The 22,615-nt window shown below is 46.8% G+C and overlaps 1 long non-coding RNA gene across 1 annotated transcript in view; it reads left to right on the forward strand.

The window, feature by feature from the left end:
* Window positions 1-22,615, forward strand: part of LOC147023918 (uncharacterized) — a 218,873-nt gene that overhangs the window by 189,043 nt on the left and 7,215 nt on the right. Inside the window, exon 2 of the long non-coding RNA XR_015059762.1 lies at window positions 10,217-10,295. This is a non-coding gene — a long non-coding RNA (uncharacterized LOC147023918). The remainder of the gene's footprint in view (window positions 1-10,216; window positions 10,296-22,615) is intronic.

A 22,615-nucleotide genomic window follows, 5' to 3' on the forward strand; every position in this document is an offset into this window, starting at 1 on the left:
GTGCAGTCCGGTCTTTGTACGACGACCGCTAGTTGTACCGAACAACTACCACCAATAATGGTTACAAATGGTTAACTTCGTTGACGTTCTGTTCTCGAACTTCACAGTTACCCTGCAAGCTACAACTCTGGTTTCGGAGTTCGATTCCGATCACAACTGGATCCGGATCTGCTGCTTGTTTTAGGGCGAGCAAGGGGGTGATGCACCTTGAAGCATGTTGCTCTGGTACTCTGCTTGCATTTGCATTTGAATCTTTGAAATCTCACGGTTTCTTTCACAAAAATCTACACTTTAAAATCTTCACAATATCCACATAATGAGGCAATGGCTATTTTGGAAGTATGCTTCAATAAGATTTATGGTTATGAAGGACCACTTGGGTAGGTCGTCCAGGTGAGTGTGCTGGTACATGCTCACCTGGATCGATCTCATGTTGTGACTTAGTGGACAAAGGGGAACAGGTAGAGCATCCGGCAAAAACTCCTCTCGCCTGCTTATGGTCTACAGTATATCCGTCACCTTTGTTTTCTTGCTTTTAATTGCTTCTTGTAACTGTGCATTTCATGTTGATCTTTCACCCGATTACCCAATAAGTTTTATTTGTCATGTATGCACCTTTTGAACATCCCTTTTTATTGAGGCTTTTTTTATGAGCAAGAGCCACCCCTCTCCCCCATGCCCCCCACCCAACCCCACGACAGGGGGAGGATTTCTTTTTTGTGTGCTCATAACTTGACCCTTGATGGTGGACATGTATGTAAAACTTGATGGAGATTGGGCCAGCTCTGTTTTTTAATCTCTCTCTCACACACACACACACACACACACACACACACACACACACACACACACACACACACACACACACACACACACACACACACACGCACACACACACAGATACTTTGAGACCTGGGGAGGGCTACGTACCACCTCCTGAAACCTGCATATGGAGATAACAACCAACGATACACACACTAGTGAACTGTTGTAGTCCAAAATCAATCGCAGTGAGTTGATTTTTTTTCCTGTGGGGGTTTGTCAGAGATGTCGACAACACCGACGTGGCAAACCTGCAGGATCTTCGTTTGCGGATCACAGCTGCATGTGCACTGCATGTGAATTCCCATGGAAGCAGGACGAGAATCACTTGACCACAGGTGATGCTCTATACCCTCACAGATTCCTCGCACATAGACCTCCTTGTCCACCCTCAGTGCTCGTAGTTTTACGTCTCAGCTCCCTGAATAGCTCAGCTCTGCCATTCAACCTGGTCCTGCAACTCTGGGCAATGATATCCAGTGTCCCTTGAGAGACAAATTTCTTCTTCGCCCTCCGGTGAGTTCCAATACATCTACCGGCAACATCAAGGACAGTGGTGTTGAAGGCACTCCACAACTCTTCAGGATCCCCCAAAGCACCCAGACTCCCCAAATCTCCGCTCAGCCTGTTTGCAAACTCCTCAGCTACCCTCTCATCCTTGAGCTTGCCAACATCCAGACTAGGCTGGGATGGTAGCATTCTCCTGGATTTAAGCTGAAACTTAAGAGTTGCTACAATAAGCCGGTGGTCAGTATTGAGGAACTGAGCTCTCCGGTAGACCCTGCAGTTCTGGATCATCCTCCAGCGACCATCAACGAGGACATGGTGAATCTCCTTTTCCACACCACCAGCGTTGGAATACCAAGTCCAGCGATGAGGTTGTGGGCCCTGAAACCATGAACCAGCCACCCTAAGTCCATGACTTCTTGCAAAGTCAAGGAACTTCGTGCTATTCTGGTTCACAGTTCCAGACCCATGGGGACCAACACACATCTCATAACCATCCCTATCAGTTCCAGTGGATGCATTGAAATCCCCCAAGACTAGAAGAGTATCTCGCCTGGGGCACTCATCAACCACAGACTCAAGCGTGGCGTAGAATGCATCCTTCACGGTGAGATCACTCGTCTCAGTTGGAACATATACAGAAACCAGGGAAATGACACCTAAGGAGTGACGAATCCTGAGTCTCATAATACGCTCGTTGACCGGTGTTACCTTAATTATCATTGGAGTCAGCTTATTGGACACAGTTACAGCAACTCCTTGGGCATGGTAACCATCAGAGCGAGCAGACCAATTGTAGGTGTAACCACCTACCATGATCTCGCCGCAACCTGGTCTCCGAACCTCAGAGAGAGAGAGAGAGAGAGAGCGCTGCAATACCGATGTCCAAACACTTGAGCTCAGATGATAACAGAAACAGGTGATCATCCTCTCTTTGGGATAGGACATTCCAGGCACCCACTCAAAGGGAACACCTCAGGTTAACCCAAGGAGACCACCGTCTGGTGGATGACACCTCAGCACCATCCCCCTGAATCGATAATTGTTGCCATGGTAAAATGCATTAGTTTCACTTTTTCTTTTTGTATTCTTTACACCCCAACATGAGGAACAGCAGGTAACCACCAAGTAATCTTTGGTTGGAGGGTGGTGAAGTTGCCAGTGCATTCATTCATCTGCAAAAGAGTGGGCTCTTGCAACACATGTATGCATGTATATATATTTACGTATTTTTTTACTTATATACATTTATATGTATATATATATATATATATATATATATATATATATATATATATATATATATATATATATATATATATATATAAATATATATATATATATATATATATATATATATATATATATATGTGTGTGTGTGTGTATATATATATATATTATAAATATGTACATATGTGTATATAAATGTATGTATATCTATGTATATATATAATTAGTACATCAGGGGGTTGACTCAGCCTGTCATCCTTCCCAGGTCGGCGAAATGAGTACCAGTGTACTGGGCCGGTGTATACCCCGGTTAAAATAGGTGTACCAGATCCCTGTGTCGCAAGAGGCGACCAGGGTTGCATCAGGAAGGGCATCCGGTGTAAAACATGTGCCAAATCACTATGCGGATCATAATGATGATCCGCTGTGGCGACCCCTAACGGGAGCAGCCGAAAGAAGAAGAAGATATATATATATATATATATGTTTGTTAATATACACATATGTGAATAGAAATGTATGTATATCTATATGTATATATGCGTTTGTAAATATACATATATGTATATAAATTAATGTATATATAAATATGTTTGTAAATATATACATATGTGAATATATACATACTTGCATACAAATATATATATATACATATACATATATATGCATATAAATATACATATACATAAACGTATATAACATACAACATACAACATACAACATGCCTGGTGTAGGCTTAATGGTTAGGGTGGTGGGCTTGGGATCCTTGGATCCTGAGTTCAAATCCCGCTCAGCTGTTGAATTAATACCAGGTGGGGTTAACTCGACCTGTCATCCTTCCGTGGTTGGCAAAATGAGTGGTAGCATGCTGGGATACTGTGTCAGGGTGGCGACCCATACAGGATTGTGCTCAATAGCCAAGGAGACTGCTTAAGCAGCACCAATGCTCTACAGAGTATGGTCCCAATGGATATACGCATATCTATATATATATATATATATATATATATATATATATATATATACATATATATATATATATATATATATATATATATACATAAATATATATATATATACACACACATGTATATATATATATATATATATATATATATATATATATATATATATGTGTGTGTGTGTGTGTGTGTGTGTGTGTGTGTTTTTTTGTCCGAGATGTACACACACACACACACACACACACACACATACATATATATATATATATATATATATATATATATATATATATATATATATATATATATATTGTTACGGAAATGGTCCTTATGGGACTACTAAATATAGGATTAGCTCAGATCCCCCATTAAATGCCTGTTTAGCTTGGTTGTGTGGTATAAGGGGCATTATATGTGTGTCAGGAGATGTAAAAGGCTGTTTTTATGTTCATGCGGTGGTGAAACAAGGGCTCCATATTCTTCCTCCCCTCTTCGGACGATAGGCCCCGACCAGTCGGCTGGGAGGGTGTGGCCAAGGGGAGGAGGTGGAGCTAAGGAGAGGAAGTGACGCGAGGGGGAGGGCTTTTAGTCGGCAGTCGCCGAGAGATGCGTGCTGGTGGAACGAAAAGAGGAAACGTAAGGTTCAGGGCTTAGTTCTCGAGTTTGGAAAAAGGAGTCGCTGAGAGAAGGCGTCCTCGTGTGTGAAGAACAGTCGGGTTCTCGAGGCGTGCTCGGAGTCGCTTCGAAGCGAGCAAACAAAGGAGGCACAGTGTTGGATCTGCCGGGACAGACGCGGAACCTGCCTGCACGTCGAGGATTCTGCCGTGAGAGGGACGGCAGCCAGCTTTGAGAAGCGAGCGAACGTAAGAGAGGCTGCCTGCACGTCGAGTCTGCCTTTTTGGTGCAGTGGGAGAGGCGGCCTGCATGGAGAAGCTGAGAGGATGGAGTTGAGAAGTCGGGCTTCGAGGCGGGAAGGCAAGAGAGGAGACGCTGGAGCTCCTGACGGTCCCTGCTCACACCAACGGCTTGACATGTTTGCCGGAGCCCGGCACCTTGATTTGGGCCTTGTCTGAGGAACAGACCAGGCCTGCATTTTTATGCTGAACCCTGGAGAGAGATCGGCTAAGGCCCATCGTTGATCTGGCGGACTTGTGCCGTCGACATTGGGCGGGGCCGGAACGTGCTGAGGAGAGCGTGCGCACGCGGTAACTTGAGCAGGAATAGTACAGCGCCGCCATCTTGCCGCGCGGCGCGTTCGAGCTGGAGCTCGAATTCATACGGTGGTGAAATTCATATGGTCCAGCAACAGGCTGGAGCCTGTTGCGGGTGACATTCGTACTTTGGACACTTTACTCTCGTCCATGAGATATCACCAAGTACTCTGTCTGCATGCATCTTGTCTGTCTTTGTCTGCACGTGTTGTATAAGACATATTTCGGTAGCGACCCCCTCGAAACCTTTAGACCGTGGTTCCCTAGTTAAGAACGGGTTGAGGATTGTTAATAAAACCATTGTCGTGAATTTTGCTTGTGTTGTGATCCCTGATGTTCCCCAATAAATCTGGTTAATTCGTCTGAAATTGCCGCGATGGATTAAATTGTGTCGCGTCGAGGAACGATCCTTTCGATCGGCATATAAAACCAAAATGGTTACAGACTGGCAGAAAACGCTCGGCATCTGACACAACCAGTCTGTAACCAGGGGTTCTATTTCCCCAACCGGCAAGGTACAAGGATTACTTTGGTATCGCGATTGAAGGCGCGTGACCCGAGGCCTGTGCTGAGCCAGCTGGCGCCACCCTGGCCGGAGCCAGGGTGGCGCCTCGGACAGGGTGAGAATCCCACCACCCTGGATCCGCAGCAATATATACATATATATATATATACATATATGTACATATATATATATATATATAATTCCTCTTTTCTGTGCATGCACACAGTGACTGTTTGACAAAGCCTCGAAGCTGATTTTCAAACAGGTTGCACAGTAGCATGCAGAACATTCCTCACTCTCCTTACCTCATGGGAAAATTGGGAAGAAAGGAGGGGGAGGGCAAGCCTAAGATACTTTCATTTCTTGACCTCGCACCAGGTACTTATGGGATAACCATCTTTTGCTGAACCTCTGGAATCTGAATCCCAAGGTAAATCATCAAGAGGATAATATTAACAAGGAAGCCGTAGACGTCTGATTCCACAAGACTGCAAAATTTCAGAAATATCGACGGGAAAAGGATGAAAAGAATGAGCATTTAAATCAAACCAACACTTAAAAAACATGATATTTCATACCTTCTCACAACTTCTAGGTTCATATTTACTTCCTGCTTGATCTGTGGAGATGCAGCTCCTTTACCTCCTGCTTTCCACTGCCATCCCACCACTCTCCTTATCCGTGTCGTCATCCACAGTGACTCCTCTCCTTCACGTCCTCTTTTTCTAGAAATAGAGAAAACAAACACAAATGTGTTAACCTCTTGAAAAGTCTTCGATCGCATAACTCTTCGATCTGCACCCACACCCCCTATTCCATGCCATGTTATGTTCCCCTATTATTGGACATATTGGAAATAAGTTACCGCAGTTCGACCACTCGAGCTTGTTGATGCTAATGTCGTGTTCTGTACTTTTTGTTTTTGGTCTCATCACCAATTCTGATCTGGTACGACCAGTCTCGATGATGTTCATGATTGTTAACCATTTGACGATTTGGAAACATTTCAGGAGGACAATAAGGTTAAGCTGTTGCAGTTGGAGCAAGTGTTAACCACATTCGTCCTGAACAAAAAAACGATTTGGCCTCCATTCTGCGCTTTGATTGGATGTGCTGAATGCTTGCCTCCTGCTCGATGCACAAACACCCCTCACCCCCAACAACAAGATCTTTGGCTACTGAGGGTTACTTCAACCTTATGCTTCGTACAGCCCCAACACCCATTTGGGTGTGTAACTAGGTTAGAGTCGACATATACTGGGCTTCATTACAAAGATCTGTTCACCAAGCTTAATAAGCTGCAACAGCTGCACTACTGGTGACCATGGTCTTCTTCCAGACACTCTTACTTTCCACAACATTCATGTGACAAGACTGCACATGGAATGCAAGCTAAACTTAACATCATTAGGTTAAAATTTAAACTCTTCAAATGCTCATTTGAAAAGCATCTGGTCAACATTGTATCTCTATTGGGATGAGATCCAGTGTACAATGGACACCACTCTGCGTGGAAACTTACGTGTGCATCTGCTTTTCTTCTTGGTCTTTGCTCCAACTACCTGTTTGGCCACACGTTAATACATGCTATAATTGCTGAGGTTTGTTCAAATATATAACGGATACTGATTGGCCTGTTTGATGTCCCTATCTGAGTAATGGCCTCATGATACTGGGACCCCAGGTTCAAATGTCGTGTTCTGCGTCAATTTGTCCATTTTCTACTAATGCCGTAATTCTTGTTAAAATAATGTCCTGATGTTGCATGCATTGATGTACAAGCTCATATATGAGCCTTTGGATCACTGCGGTCTTAGGATCCTCAGCCTTAAAAATGTGGACTTCTCATCTTTCGTCTGGGCTGGCAGGATGGCCGTGAGGTATGCACACTCTGCCTCGAAGCTGTCAAGCCTGGGAATGAATCGCGTCCCAGCTGTACACTGATGACTCGCCCTGCCTGTGAAACACCTGGATGATGATGTGTGTGCCGTCACACGGATGGACGTTAAACTGGGCAATTCCGTCCGTCGGTATTAGTTGATGGACGATAAGATTTCACGGTGTCCTTCATGAAGGGTTGAGGAGCTATCGCCAGCACCATGAACAAATTTCAAATTCCTGCCGTAACCGGCAGAGGGCGTTGCATCAGCGGCACATCCGCACCCTCAGCCAGCGATGCTTCCCCGCAGCCTTGTGCTGCCGACGAATGAAGGAGAATAAGAAGATTCTTTGTCTGGTCTTTGGTAACAGACCACATTAAATGTACATTACATTTAAAAGAAAATGTTATCCCAATAATAAATTCATTGAAAAGGAGAAGCCTTTATTTAGGGGTAGCAAGATAGCTCAATTGGGTCGTCAAGTCTGGGTTTGATCCCCAACGGTGTCTGAGGGTGTTTGGATCAGATGGGAATTCCAGTTCTTAGGTGTGGACACCATTTCAAACCATGGTGTCCCTCATGTGGAGCCGTACAACCATCCAGTCTCTCTGCGTTCAAGTTGCGGACATGAAAATTCTGGCATGGGAGTTCTGGAATGTGCATGTGGCCTGGGTATCCATCCACCCATTGGGACTACACTCTGTACAGAGCATCGGTGCTGCCGAAGCAATCTCTTGGGCTATTGGGCACAATCCTGGATGGGTCGCCACTCCGACGCAGGATACTCGAACAGATCAATCATCCCAGGAAGCAGGTACTCATTTTGCCGACCTCGGAAGGATGACAGGCTGAGTCAACCCCACCTTGTATTAATTCAATTTCCAGGTGGGATTTGAACTCTCAGCTCTACGATCCCAAGCACACCACCCTAACCATTAAAATGTGCGTCAAGCAATAATAGTCAAATAAATCGCAGTAATTTTTCCATTATCTGTTATAGATTTGGTGTATATTTTAAGTTTGCATCACGGTGTGATGAATCCAAAGCCAGGTGAATGTAGACAGATGTAAATATTGATGAAGTTGCCCGGTTGAAGTGCTTTTGACTAATATACGCGTTGTTGATGCACAGGCTGCACGCAGTCTCACTTTGGGCCGAGCAAGTGGTTTTGAGATGTACTGGAGGTGCCTTTTTCACGCCATGCTGTGTGCTGGAATCCGATTATAATTCGTGGAAACCGCGCCGAAAAGCCCGTTCGGTGCACTTGAGTCTACATGGGCCAATGCGCATGCAACCCACTGGAGCTGCCCTGGCTTCGGCTCACTGAGTCCCCCAAGGCTCAAAGCTCCAGCTGCTGTGGCCAGATGTTGTAAACTTATTTTATTGCCATTTTCGTTGTTTTATATGGATGTTAGGACACAATGATGTCAGGATATTGCAACACTGCTCACAAGGAAAACCATCAACCTTGAGACCAAAATGCAAGTTCCTCTGGCTCAGACATCGTGGACTACGGTCATCCAGGGTTTGCTTTCTCCGCGATCGCAAAGGCCTGTTGCCGATGCAACCTCCTGGTGAACGAGAGATCCTTCCGCTCTGTCTCTGATGGACCCTCATCGTAGGCCAATTCAGGTCTATAATTGGTTCTTGAAAGAATGATCTGACTCGCTCATCATTTCAACAACAAAGCACACTTGACTTCACACCTGAGTAAGCCCACCTGAGTTCACGTCCATGTCTAAGATGTATCAGCAACGTGTCTGAAGTGCCCGAGATGGAATTTGCGGTTGTTCCGGTTTGTCCTTTGCGGAGTTGACATATTTTATTTACGTTTTCGCCAATTTCATGTCGAACAGTGCCGCTGCATGTGACTGCTGGCACTTCTGCCTCCAAAAGCTTTCAGTCCATACAATGCAGGAGTTGTGAACGTTTACCGCTCCATGGCTAATGATATTTCCCAGCATTTGTAAGATTTAAGACTTGCAGTTCACTGTGTGTGCAAACAGCAATGGTTTTTAAAGCAGATGTATATGAAGAGTTTTCTCACTTCCTATCCCAACGCACCCCTCTATGCATTTCCCAAAGTTAGACTTGGGGTTGTGCTGATGCCAATGTCCTGCTGTTTAATTGATGTATCTGTTTTTATAGCTGTTTGTATGGGAAATGATAAACCAGAGGATGCATTTTGCTCCCAAATGGAGAAGTGATCATGACTTTGCTATTGGATGTTTTGGGACCACATCGAGGAAATGTCTATCAGATGGGTTATAACCAGCAGCTTGATACATATGTTCAATGAAAAGTTACCCTTTTTCTTTCGGCTTATTAGTTAGATTTATGTAACGTTGTTTTATCAAAATCTTCAGTTTTCTTTGGTGGTTCTCATTTTAAACTAGCATCCGCATCCGTATCCGTATCTTCACCAAAATCGAATCAGTTCATCCTTGTCACGCATCCAACCTGTGCACCAAGTTTTGTTTGAATCCATGAAGAACTTTTTGAGATATCCTTTTTTTTGAGAGCATTTTCTTCAAGCTGATGGTGCCATCATCCCTCTCCTCCCCCCGCCCCCCCCAATAAGATGTTTTTGACAAGATGAGATGGTTCACGTAGTGGATTTTAATAAGCAGCAACACAAACCCCTTATGGCTATGTATTTCGCTGAGATCAGCCTCGCCGCCCGACAGTTATGGAAATGGGGAAATGAAGAGTTCACTCGACGATGGCGTATGTAGCGAGTTAAAGCTATGGTTGTTTGTCTTCATTGTTATCATAACTATTACAGGTAAAAATAGGACCAATACCCCAAGGTGCTGACCTGGTCGAATAATTATACCGAGGAGGAAGTCAACGTGGGACAGAATCGGTGAAATGTACCAATGAACCAATGTTATATATATATATATATATATATATATATATATATATATATATATATATATATATATATATATATATATATATATATATATATATTTTTTTTTTTTTTTTTTTTTTTTTTTACTGTAATTTTTATTGATTTAATGTCATGAACAAACTTTGGTACATCACGGGTGATTGAAGATTGTGGTCAAATTTCATCGAAATTGTGTGTGTAGTTTCAGAGAAGAAGTTGCAAGTGTTTATGGATGGACGGACGACGCGCCATCCCATAAGCTTCCCAGAACAACGTTCTAGGTGAGCTAAAAATGAAAATGTGGTTCGCAAGTTATTTTAAATAATTGTGAGGCACAACAATAGGGGTTGGGGGAATGTGGAATTGTTATAAAGAGTGATTAGTGAAGATATAGAGTCATTGGGTGTATTGTGGACTATTTTGGGCAATTTGGATAGCCTCACATTGCCCTCTGCTGTTACCATTGGACTATTATTTTCTAGCACTGCTAATAGACACAGGTGTGGCCTGCACAGTTCATATAGACACGACAAACGAACATATAATTTTAGCAATTAAGCAAATAAGATGTTCGAAAATGCTGTTTTTGACAGTTCTTCAATGACTCGCAATTTTAATGATATGAAAAATTATCTCAATCACATCAAAGGTAATTGGAAGTTTATTTCCCAAATGAAAACTGAAATGTCGGGTATTTCTGGGTCCCGGGTATTCTCCGGGTCATGCGTGTCATTCAAGGAAAAAATAAAAATTTTTAAAAACCTACTACACCAGTGTATAAGTTGGTCCGTTCTCTGGTGGACTGTGTGCTCAGTTCTCATCACAACATCATCATAAACATTTGATTATATACATAATTCAGAGTATGATGGCCAATGTTTGGTGATGGTGGTTCAGAGTTGGAATCTGTCAGTTTGTTGGTGAGGACATTACCAATAGGGAAGGTTAACACATTATATTACAGTTTAAAAAGTCCAAGATTATCAACCTCATTGTAACAGGCTGCTTTTATTGTACTTCATAACATTTTTTTTAATATATATTCACTCTAAGAGTGAGCTGGGTGGACATGTGGTGAAATCTTACATCCGGATGGGTACTCGGGACTATATGTTGTCCACCGAGAAAGCCCAAAAGATCTTTATTCGGTTTGTGACTCACAGTAACTCCAACTAGCTGTCAACTGCGATCCGTTCTCAGTTCAAAAGAATGGGGGCCGAGCGAATACCCCCGATGAACCACCGCGTTTGTACCCTCCTAGCGAAGGGTTTTGGTACCAATTTTGAACAACCGTGGATTTACTCACGCCGCAGTTATTCATCCCAATTCCAGACCGCACACCAAACTAACTCTTCAAAGGTGAAAACGGGCTGAAAAGATGGCCTGTACGTACACTCGCCTCAATACTTTCTAACCTGGGTTCGAATCCTGACCCAGCTATAAACTGTCATCCTGGTGTTTCACATGCAGGGTGATTCATCAGTATGTGTTCCATCCTTCGAGTGAACGTTAAAGATCCCACAGTGTCCTTCGTGAAGAGTAGGCAAGCTATCGCTGGCACCATGAACAACTGTCGGACCCTGCTTATTCGCAGGGGATACGTTCCTGGAAAATGTCGCGAGTGTCGAATCCGCAAATGTCAGAGCATTGCTTCAATGGGAAAAGGGGGGATAGGTTCCCTGCGGTTTGAGATTCATGAGGGAATATGAAAAAATCCCGTGCAAAACCACGAGTACACACACGAAAAACCGCAAATATGCCTGCAAAAAAATGCGAAACGAGGAAAATGCAAAAAAAACCCCATAAATACGCGATGCACAGGTCTGCGAATGTAGAAGCAGATCGCATTTTATCAACCGTGAATCCACGAATAGCGGGGTCCAACAGTACTAATAATATCTCCTCTCCCCAAGGGGCTTTTTCTCCTTGGACAAATGCCGTGTTAACTTGTATAAATAGCGTATCGTGGTGTTTTGTTTGTCGTCTTGCAAACTTCCCCGATTAATGGATATAATAGGCACTTGCAAGCGTGTCAGCACATTTCCATTTGCCGTCGAGCGCAGCGTTTGTCTTCGTGTCCGTGTCTTTGCGAGAGCCGTAACGTATGAATCCAGCGTGAGGACGCCGAGCCGAACGAGGTGACTCACATTTGTCTGATAATTCTTCATTTTAACCAACGCTATAATTTTTTTGGTGCTTCGTGAGGATCCGAGAGGTAAAAATTATGTTTTTATTTTCATGTTTAAAGTGATTATTTTCAAAAGTTCGAAAGAAATGGATTCGATTTTAACATTATTTTTCGCTTACAAGTGTGGCTTTCTTTGCTACTGAACTTGTCTGTGTTTTCTTTGTAATTTATAACATCGGACTCTCTCAAAATGTGTTGTTTCTTTCTTTTTCCTGTCACATATTGAGCCTGTTTAAAAAGGCAGAGTAAAAATTATCTGTTTCTTATCCCAAAATATAATATTTATGTTGTTTTTTCATCTGATTCCGTACATAACGCTGACGCCAAGCTCGAAATTCGAATGTGTATTTACAGTGTTGTATATATTCAGTGGTAACTTTAAAACCGGAAGTGCTGCCAGTCTAAAAATTTAAATTTAGCTATTTGAATACATGCAGATTAACATAATGGCTTGCATTTCGTGTTTCTCTAAACTTTTTTTTTGCCCTTTGTGTAACAGTATGTGTACCCACTTTGTGAGCCATGCACATATGCTCTTAGCACTCTCTGGCTGTAATGGTGAGCATCAGCTGCAAATTGTCTCATGCGGTATAACCACATGATCTGCATAGAAACAAAAGCCTGTCTGCCATCCAGACGATTGTTCCTGCCAATACAAACCAAAAAAAAACACAGAAGGCAAGTGCCGTCGAGTGGAGATGTCGGCTAAAACGTGTGGAGCATAACAGAGCGCTCCCACCCGATCTCAAATGGAAGTGAGTCCCGTACAAGTGCAGACAGAACATGTGAGAGACAGCTCTTACATGTAAGACTAACTGCACGTGTAAATGTGTCATCGGTTTGGCCCTCAGGAATGCGCCCAGCACGACGCCTGGATCGCTTACCCACCCAGCGCTCCACTCCACCTGCTCTGCTTCACGAGCTCCGTCGTCCTGCTCAATTATGCCTTCAGTCCCATGCCGCTGACCAAGCCCAAAGTGTCCGAGATTGCTCCCACAGGTGTGTTTATAGTTCTTTAGCGAGGGAGGAGCCTAAAGGTGGATCAGGACGGATAGTCGGGGTTTCTGAGCACCCACATTGGTGCACAGACGCTTCCCCAAGTGTTGGCCCCGCCAATGCGAGGACTTGGCACCGGAAATGGCCTCATTAGCTCTGCGCCTCGCCCACGCGACTTATCTCCGAGATTAACATGGGCGAGGGTATCTGGTAATGCTCTCCGGCCGCGAACATGCGCAGGACACCCAATGAGGGCAGTTATTGAGCGGAGCGCTAGGGATATCCATAAAATGTTGAAAAGGATTCTAGCGCACACTTGCGCCTCAAGCTACATGCCAGGACATCCCAAGCATAAACATCTGAAATGGTATATGGTGCTAATTGTTCCGCACCACCTCCAGAGGGCAGTGGTGGGTGTCTGTGATGGTGACTGCGGTTGTGGCGTTCATAGCGGTGAGTTGTGGTGTGGTGGTTGAGACATTGTAGTAGTGGTGGCGGTTAATGGCAAAGGTAAGCGAGCCTTGGCCATTTTGGGGATTGATGTGGCGATTTTTTTTATAAAGGTGTTGTGGTTGTAGAAATGGTGTCGTGTTGAGGTCCGAGTACGGTGAAGGTCTGAGGTGATGTGCCGTTGGAAAATGGTGTGGGGTTTGAATGTGAAAGGGCGCACGTATGCAAATGAGCTGCCTCTGTTGCTAATGTCTGTGGCGTACATGCGTGCGCAAAGGAAAGGCTCCCATAGGCATAGTAACATAAATAAAGGATAAAGAATGGGAATAAAGACCTGCCTAAAAGGCCATCCAATGCATTTTGTCCCATAAACCCACTAGACATAAGGGAAGGGCTGTCTAAAACGAATACGAATGAAATAACTCTTGGGACCACCATATGTTGTATGTCATTGTCTTGGGGAAGTGCCGGCTTGGTAGAACCGCAACAATATTATCGGCTAATGCTGTGTCCTTGTCCACTTCTGAAACACAGAAACGCTGCTCGGAGAGAAAGAAAATATGAAGTAAAAGTTCCTTCAAATTTATCCCAACCTATGGGAAAATAATTAAAAGCAAAGTTGAACACAAGAGATTGCATCTTCATGCATATAAAGTGCAGGCCTTTCTTGAGGTGTCGGGTGCATATAATTACAACTCCAGACATTCCTTTTATTTTTTTGAGCTCTTTCAACCAATGGGGAAAAGACAAGATAATTTGTTCATTTATTGGTATGCAAGCCTGTGGCTGCTTGGCTGCATAATTTTCATGGGTTTCAGCTGCGCTGCTGATGCAATGCCTCTGTTACCAGCACACTGGTACTTATTCTGCCAACCTTGGAAGGATGACAGGCTGAGTCCTCCCTACCTGGTGTTATTTCAACAGCTTTACAGGTTTGAACTTACGGCCCTTGGATCAAAGGCCAAGCACCTGAACCGTGAAGCCAACACCAGGCCTGATAGAAAAGATCATGGTTATGGATGAGGGATGATGGTGGGCAACAGCTGTCTTGAAGCCCTGGAGGAGAAATTGTTGAAGCCCTGGAGGAGAGATTGTTGAAGCCTTGGGGGAGAGATTGAAGAAACTGGGGAAGTTCATTCCATCCATCCATCCATCCATTGGGACCATCATCTGTGCAGAGCATTGTTGCTGCCGAAGCAGTCTCCTTGGCTATTGGACACAATCTTGGACGGGTCGCCACTCCGACACAGTATGCCAGCAAGCTGGTACTCATTTTTGCCGACCTCAGAAGGATCACAGGCAGAGTCAACCCCACCTGATATTAATTCAATAGCCGGGTGGGATTTGAACTCAGGATCCAAGGATCTCAAGCCTACCACCATATCCATTCAGCCAACGCCAGACATATGGAGTTCATTCCACGGGTGAGGAAAAAAGAGGAATGAATGAATGGAGGTGAATGGCAATTCTGGATTTGTTTGACCATCTCTTGGCGAGTGTTTAACCATCCCTTGATTCCATCAATGTCTTTAGAGAGGAAAGAGGCTGCTGTATGCCTATCTGAAGGATGAGGGATGTCATGGCAGAGTCAGCAAAGATATGAAGAGGATCTTTCAGCGTGAGAAAGATCGTTGATGATGATTAGGAATGGGATTGGGCCGAGATCACTGCCTTGGGGCACTCCAGCCTTGACGGGGAGAGATGATGAGAGTATCCGGTTGAAAGCCACACATTGGCTATGAGAGTAGAGGAAGTCAATAAGCTATGTGGGAGGTGGCCGAAGATGCCATAGGCCTAGAGTTATGAGAGCAAGACGAAGTGACAGCAATGAATGCTCAAGATATGTCCAGAGAGACGGCCCTGATCTAATGTCTGAGATTGAGGGCCTCCATCCATTGTTTGATACCGTGTGCTTCTGTACATGGGGAGCCAATGTACTGCAGTGCCGAAGCTGTGTGGGGGAACAGATGTGCTGCAGATTCAAAGCCATGTGGGACGTGCAGTGCAGTGCAGGTGTGGGGACATCCGTGCATGTCTGTGAGTGAAAATATGAGTATATCGCTGGTGCACGTGCACGGTTAGCATGAACTGCGAGGTTGGAGGGATGTGTATGGATGGTGTATGGGTGGGTGGGGGGGGGATGCATGCAGGTAGGGCTTTGTGAAGTAAATAGTCTGGGTTTTAATTTTGAAATGCTCCCGCCTGGTTTTATATTGAACAAGGCAGTTAAAAAGAAAATGTTGCTGTTGGGTGCACTTTATTGCCCCAGTAACGCCCTGGTATGCTGCCTATCCTCCCGTTATGCTCTCTTCCCTCCAACTCCCATCACGCTTCCTTCCCTTTCCTTCACGCTGCCTTCCCCCCCCACCCCTCAGGCTGCCTCCACCCCTCACGCTGCCTCCACCCCTCACCTGCCTGTTCCCCCTCATGCTTCCTCTTCCCCTCACACTGCCTTCTCCTCCCCTCGTGCTGCCCCCACCCCTCACGCTGCCTCCCCCACCCCTCACGCTGTCTCTTCCTCCTCATGTTTCCTCTTCCTCCTCACGCTTCCTCTTCCCTTCACCTCATGTTGCCTTCCCCTCCCCTCATGCTGCCTCCACCCCTTCACGCTGCATGCTCCCACCTCCTGATGCCTCCCCACCCCTCACGCTGCCTCCCCCACTCCTCACACTGCCTCCCCCACCCCTCACACTGCCTCTTCCCCCTCATGCTGCCTTCCCCTCCCCTCATGCTGCCTTCCCCTCCCCTCATGCTGCCTCCACCCCCTCACGCTGCCTCCACCCCTCAGCTGCCTGTTCCCCCTCATGCTTCCTCTTCCCCTCGCACTGCCTTCTCCTCCCCTCGTGCTGCCCCCACCCCTCAGGCTGCCTCCCCCACCCCTCAGGCTGCCTCCCCCTTCCCTCACGCTGCCTCCCCCACCCCTCACGCTGCCTCTTCCTCCTCATGCTGCCTCCACCCCTTCACGCTGCATGCTCCCACCTCCTGAATCCTCCCCCACCCCTCACGCTGCCTCCCCACTCCTCACGCTGCCTCCCCACTCCTCACACTGCCTCCCCCACCCCTCACGCTGCCTCTTCCCCCTCACGCTGCCTCTTCCCCCTCATGCTGCCTTCCCCTCACCTCACACTGCCTCCCCCACCCCTCACACTGCCTCTTCCCCCTCATGCTGCCTTCCCCTCCCCTCATGCTGCCTTCCCCTCCCCTCATGCTGCCTCCACCCCCTCACGCTGCCTCCACCCCTCAGCTGCCTGTTCCCCCTCATGCTTCCTCTTCCCCTCACACTGCCTTCTCCTCCCCTCGTGCTGCCCCCACCCCTCAGGCTGCCTCCCCCACCCCTCAGGCTGCCTCCCCCTTCCCTCACGCTGCCTCCCCCACCCCTCACGCTGCCTCTTCCTCCTCATGCTGCCTCCACCCCTTCACGCTGCATGCTCCCACCTCCTGAATCCTCCCCCACCCCTCACGCTTCCTCCCCACTCCTCACGCTGCCTCCCCACTCCTCACACTGCCTCCCCAACCCCTCACGCTGCCTCTTCCCCCTCACGCTGCCTCTTCCCCCTCACGCTGCCTTCCCCTCACCTCATGCTGCCTTCCCCTCCCCTCATGCTGCCTCCACCCCTTCACGCTGCCTGCTCCCACCTCCTGATGCCTTCCCCACCCCTCACGCTGCCTCCCCCACTCTTCACACTGCCTCCCCCACCCCTTACGCTGCCTCTTCCCCCTCATGCTGCCTTCCCCTCACCTCATGCTGCCTTCCCATCTCCACCCCTCACACTTTCCTCCTCTCAAATCCCCTTCACCAACATACAACTCTCCAGAGGTTGAGAGGAAGTGCAGTCAAAGAATGTGCAAAATGGACAAATGAAGGATTCGTTTTTTTTCTTTTCTTTTTGCAGTCAGATCTGCTGCTTGGATCAATTCCACAATTCATCTCAGGTTAAGAGATTCTAGAGCTTATCGTACGTGCAGAAATTTAAAAAAGGCGCAAACACTGCCGCGACTTTTTCAACGATTGAAAAAAAAACGCCCTTCCTTCCCTTCCTTTCCTCTTCCCTCATGCTTACCTCCTCCCAAAGCCCCTCCACCCCCATGGACGTCTCAAGGCGGTGTATGGACTTTGTTTAGTGTGACCGATGAGAACGTGTAGTTTCAACTTCCTCAATTTTGTTCAATCCTGCACTAATGCTGGCAGTAGGGGACCTCGCTCTCCCCCCCCCCCCAATCGCTGTCCCTCCCTTCCTCGCCTTCCCTTGTCCCTCTCCTTCCCTTTCTCCCCCCCCCACCGCCCCTCCCCCGCACTTCCTAACTCCTCTTTCCTTAACTCCTTCCTCTCAACCCCCCCCCCCAGTCTTAATATTCCCATCAGTGAAGTGATGGGTTGCATTTGTGAGTATCTAATATATTGTTGCGGGCCGGGGGTTCGGGTGAGAAGACCACGAGGTGGGGGAAGCCATCTCGGTTCCCACTAGACTCCCCGGAATTGTAGGCCGTCGCACACGGATAATTCCGTGACACGGCGGGTCGCTTAACCGACCGTGGATGCCAATAACTCAACCGTGTGATCTAGGGTCCTCCCGTCTATGGGTTAATTGGCTTACCTAATTAATCACGTGATTTAATTACCGGGGAACACGCTCTCGGTACGCCTTGTCCGAACCGGATCACTCTACTGGATCGGATGCAGCCGAGCGACGCTGCCAAGGAAGTACCGGCTAAAAGGAACGGATTGTTGGGAATAAAGTCCCGGCTAAGCTCGGATTCGGACCGTGCTGGATCAATGAAAGAAACCACAAAGACGAGCTGGGAACATTCCTAATAATAATTTATTTACAATGGGCGAGGAAAAGTATGTGGTACGATAAAGATTTATTGGGGGTGTTGTGCAGAGATGGGGGAGAGAGATGTGGTGCAGCAAATAAACAGGCAACTTACAAAAGCGGTCACAGAGTAGTCTTAACGTGAAAATAATAACAATAATAATGATAACGATCTTCTGCAGTCTTACTTAAGCAGACAGGCGCTAACACACACACACGCACACGCACACACACAAACACAGAAAACCCGATGAAGAGAAAGTTTTGAACCAGGAAGGGAGGGGAGTTGAGGCTACGTTCTCTGTACCTTTGTGCTTGATAGCATGATGCGCCACCAATACGTTTCGGGGGGGGGGGTGTTCCATAGTGCGGACAGTGGGCGCGTCGTCTCTGGCTTCAGCCGCACGTGTGGGGACTGTGTTCAGAAAGGAGGAGCTTGAGTGGAGAAGGGGCGGAATCCAGAATGCGAGGATGGAGTGATAGGCGGGACCAGGTAGGCAGGTGGGGTCAACGTCGTGTGGGCGGAGATGAGGAGGTGGATTCCAGACAGGAGGAGGCAGGTCGTGGCGGTGTTGACGAGGCAAGGCGAGAGCGGGAGAGAGGCGGAGAAAGAGCAAGGCGGGGGGACTGCTCCGGCCTTTGTAGGACTTGCAGCTCGGGGGGGAGGGGCCATGCCGAATCGAAACATCATCACCTGAATCGGGTGCTCCGATTGGCCCCGACCCCTCACATGGCCCGTAAACTTTGTCCAGAAACCGCCTCACTTCGATTCCGGCAAGGCCATTCCAGACAGTGGGAATATTCCGATCTGACCCCACGAGATGACATGAATCGCCCACACCAAAATTGGCAGGCGAATCATCCTGCAAAAACCCCCGGGCCGTGCCCTGGCAACTGGCCGAGGGGCCCGCATGCCCGCTTGGGTGCCCGACCAGCGCCGATCAACGCGCGCGCCCCGCGTGCCTACGTGGCCCGCACTGTACATTCCCCAACTCGATTGCAGCTTCGATGGCCATAGAGACAAGAAGTCATTCACCATCCGTGGAGAATCCACTGCTGCCAGCGAGGGCCGAAGGTACATCATTATGGATAAATACATGCACGTTTCACGATCGGTGTATGTGTCTGCTTTCGAGCACATTCCATACAGTGTGCGCGGTTCGGCCATTACGCACGTGGCCAGCGCTCGTGTTTACACGACTCCGCTTGCGCGGGGCGAACACCAATATGTGTCGGATATTGAGGTTGAAAAGGAACAAGCCGCTTCTACTCTGCACACTCGTATCTCGCCAAACATGGCGTGGAGTCGTCTTTATCTGCCTCCGTACGCATTTCGTGCAGTGTGGGCGTCGTGCTGGCGGTGTTTCCTGTGTTGTGAAAAACGCCATTCGTGCAGCCTCTTAAGAGGTATTCATTCGTCTGCCTTTTTAATGCAACCGGCAATCTTCCCCAGATCATTGGAAGCTCGAGTCGATAATCCCGCACTGCCAAGCGCACTACATGACTCGCCACACACGGTGGATTTAGAGCTCGCCCGGGAACGAGGATCTCTGTGCAGCAGTTCCCTCGCAGCGGCACCGCACGCGCTGGCCTCCATGAGGCCCCACCTTACAGCGAAGGTGCACATGGCCGATTTACCTCATGAATAATTAATCAGACGAAAATAAGAGAAATGAAGAAATGAGGAAGAAAATGATTTAAGCAACCCGAGCTATTAGATAATCGCAACGCACTCCCTTGTTGTCCCGCTAAACAAAAGGAAAGGGACTATCTACACGTATAATAATGGAATATCTGTCTTGCGACACCTATCTGTTGTATGCATGTGGTTCCGAGAACCGCAACAATATAAAGCTCTTTCTAACCATTCACTCATACACTCACTGACTGACTCACTCGTGTAAAATTTTTATACTTTCTCTGTGGACGAGAGAGCTGAAATTGTCGTCAGGATCGTCTTACCCTTCTTCTATGTGGCAATGCGGCAGACAACTTCATCATGCTCCCGGTGATCCAACAACCATCGCTTGTTCTCCATCCATATCTTTCCAAACTCAACCTCCCCCCCCCCCCTAAAACAGCATCATCATCCTGAGCTAAGAATTGTGGTTTATATTTACGGCAGACGACAGTACGAGCACATAATATTCTTACCCTCACCCACCTCGATCCAGATTTGGATCTTAACCAAAATCGAATCAATTCATCCTTATTACACCCCAAACCTCTCCACCAAGTTTCATGTAAAAACCACCTCACTATTTTAGAATAAATTTAAAAGCTAATAGTGGTGTGTTTTTGTTCAATTTTCATTGTGTTTATTTTATTTTCATGTTTATTTCAATTGTGATGTGCTTATTTCTGGCTGTAGCTGACCTTCCTCTATATTTTCTCAATGCCCAGGAATTGAACCTCCCTTTTCCCATTGGCTCTTGGTTTTCTCTATCGCGGTTTTAACTGTCGCGGTTTTAACTATCATGGCATTTTCCAGGAACGTAACCCCCACAATATTTGAGGGTTTACTGTTTATCGCTTTTGGCCCCATCTCAAAATGGTGAAAAATCGCTCACAAAATTTAAAAAAAAATCCTTCATCCGGATCCACATTTGGATCTTAACCAAAATCGAATCAATTCATCCTCATCACACCGCAAACCTCTCCATCAAGTTTCTGCCAAATCCATACACAACTTTTGAGATATCCCACTCACAGACAGACAGACAGACAGACAGACAGACAGACAGGGGTGAAAACATAACCTCCATCCACTTTTGGTGGCTGAGATAATAAAATCAATCCCAAATGGAGTTGCAGCAGTTCAGTTCTCAATGCAAAACGGGGTCACACTGATTTTTGATTACTGTATATGTGAGGAGAGATTTGATTTTCCTTTTATAATAAGTGTTATTATATCCTTAAGAGTTCATGGAAATCCCTTGCGAGTACTTTTGGTTTCACATTACAACTAGAACAGCACTCGTAGAGTGAGTGCATAGTCTCGCCTCACACATTCCTTCTGAACAAAAATACCGTCATGAACTGAACACCGCAATTATGGCACATATACCTCTCTCTCTCTCTCTCTCTCTCTCTCTCTCTCTCTCTCTCTCTCTCTCTCTCTCTCTCTCTCTCTCTCTCTCTCCCTCTCCCTCTCCCTCTCCCTCTCCCTCTCCCTCTCCCTCTCCCTCTCCCTCTCCCTCTCCCTCTCCCTCTCCCTCTCCCTCTCCCTCTCCCTCTCCCTCTCCCTCTCCCTCTCCCTCTCCCCCTCCCTCTCCCCCTCCCTCTCCCCCTCTCTCTCCCCCTCTCTCTCCCCCTCTCTCTCCCCCTCTCTCTCCCCCTCTCTCTCCCCCTCTCTCTCCCCCTCTCTCTCCCCTCTCTCTCCCCCTCTCTCTCCCCCTCTCTCTCCCCTCTCTCTCTCCCCTCTCTCTCCCCCTCTCTCTCCCCCTCTCACTCCCCCTCTCTCTCTTCCCCCCCGGTTGCATCATTGGTTGGGACGCGGCTATGCCGCTGATGCAATGTCCCCCTTACCAATACACTGATGCTCATTTTGCCGACCTCGGAAGGATGACAGGCTGAGTCAACCTCCTGGTGTATTTTAATTCAGCAGCCAACGGGGCTTGAACTTAGGACCCTAGGATCCCAAGCCACCACCCTAACCACGAAGCCAACACCAGGCTTACATATACCCATATCATCCATGAACTCTATTATGTCACATAGTTTCTTGGCATGGGTTATGAACATCATAAATTTAATTCTTCACTCATGTCGGGTCATAGATCAGATAAGTGAAGTTTCAGATTGTTTGGATAAAGATTTCAATTCAACCGCGTATGGCTGGAATACAACTTCACTGATGATGTCATCCTTATCGCCCTATATACTCCATGGGGAATTGATGACATATGCCGAGTTTCAATTGTTTTTGTTGAGCGGTTTCAGAGAAAATATGTCCAATTTTTTTCCTTTAATCCAATATGGCTGCCATACCATGTGATGTATGATATCACAGTTAGCAATAAAATATTCCGCATCGGGAGTTCTTCCGATGTTTAAAGTTTCGCATCGATCGGACAAGCGGTTGTCGAGAAAACCATTTTTAAAGCAAAAATATAGGCACAGACGCGCAGACAGGGGCGTTGCAATATTCTCG

This window comes from Eptatretus burgeri, chromosome 7 (genome assembly GCF_056783735.1).
Source record: "Eptatretus burgeri isolate ZD-2024b chromosome 7, Ebu_testis_v1, whole genome shotgun sequence".
Classification (NCBI taxonomy): Eukaryota; Metazoa; Chordata; class Myxini; order Myxiniformes; family Myxinidae; genus Eptatretus; species Eptatretus burgeri.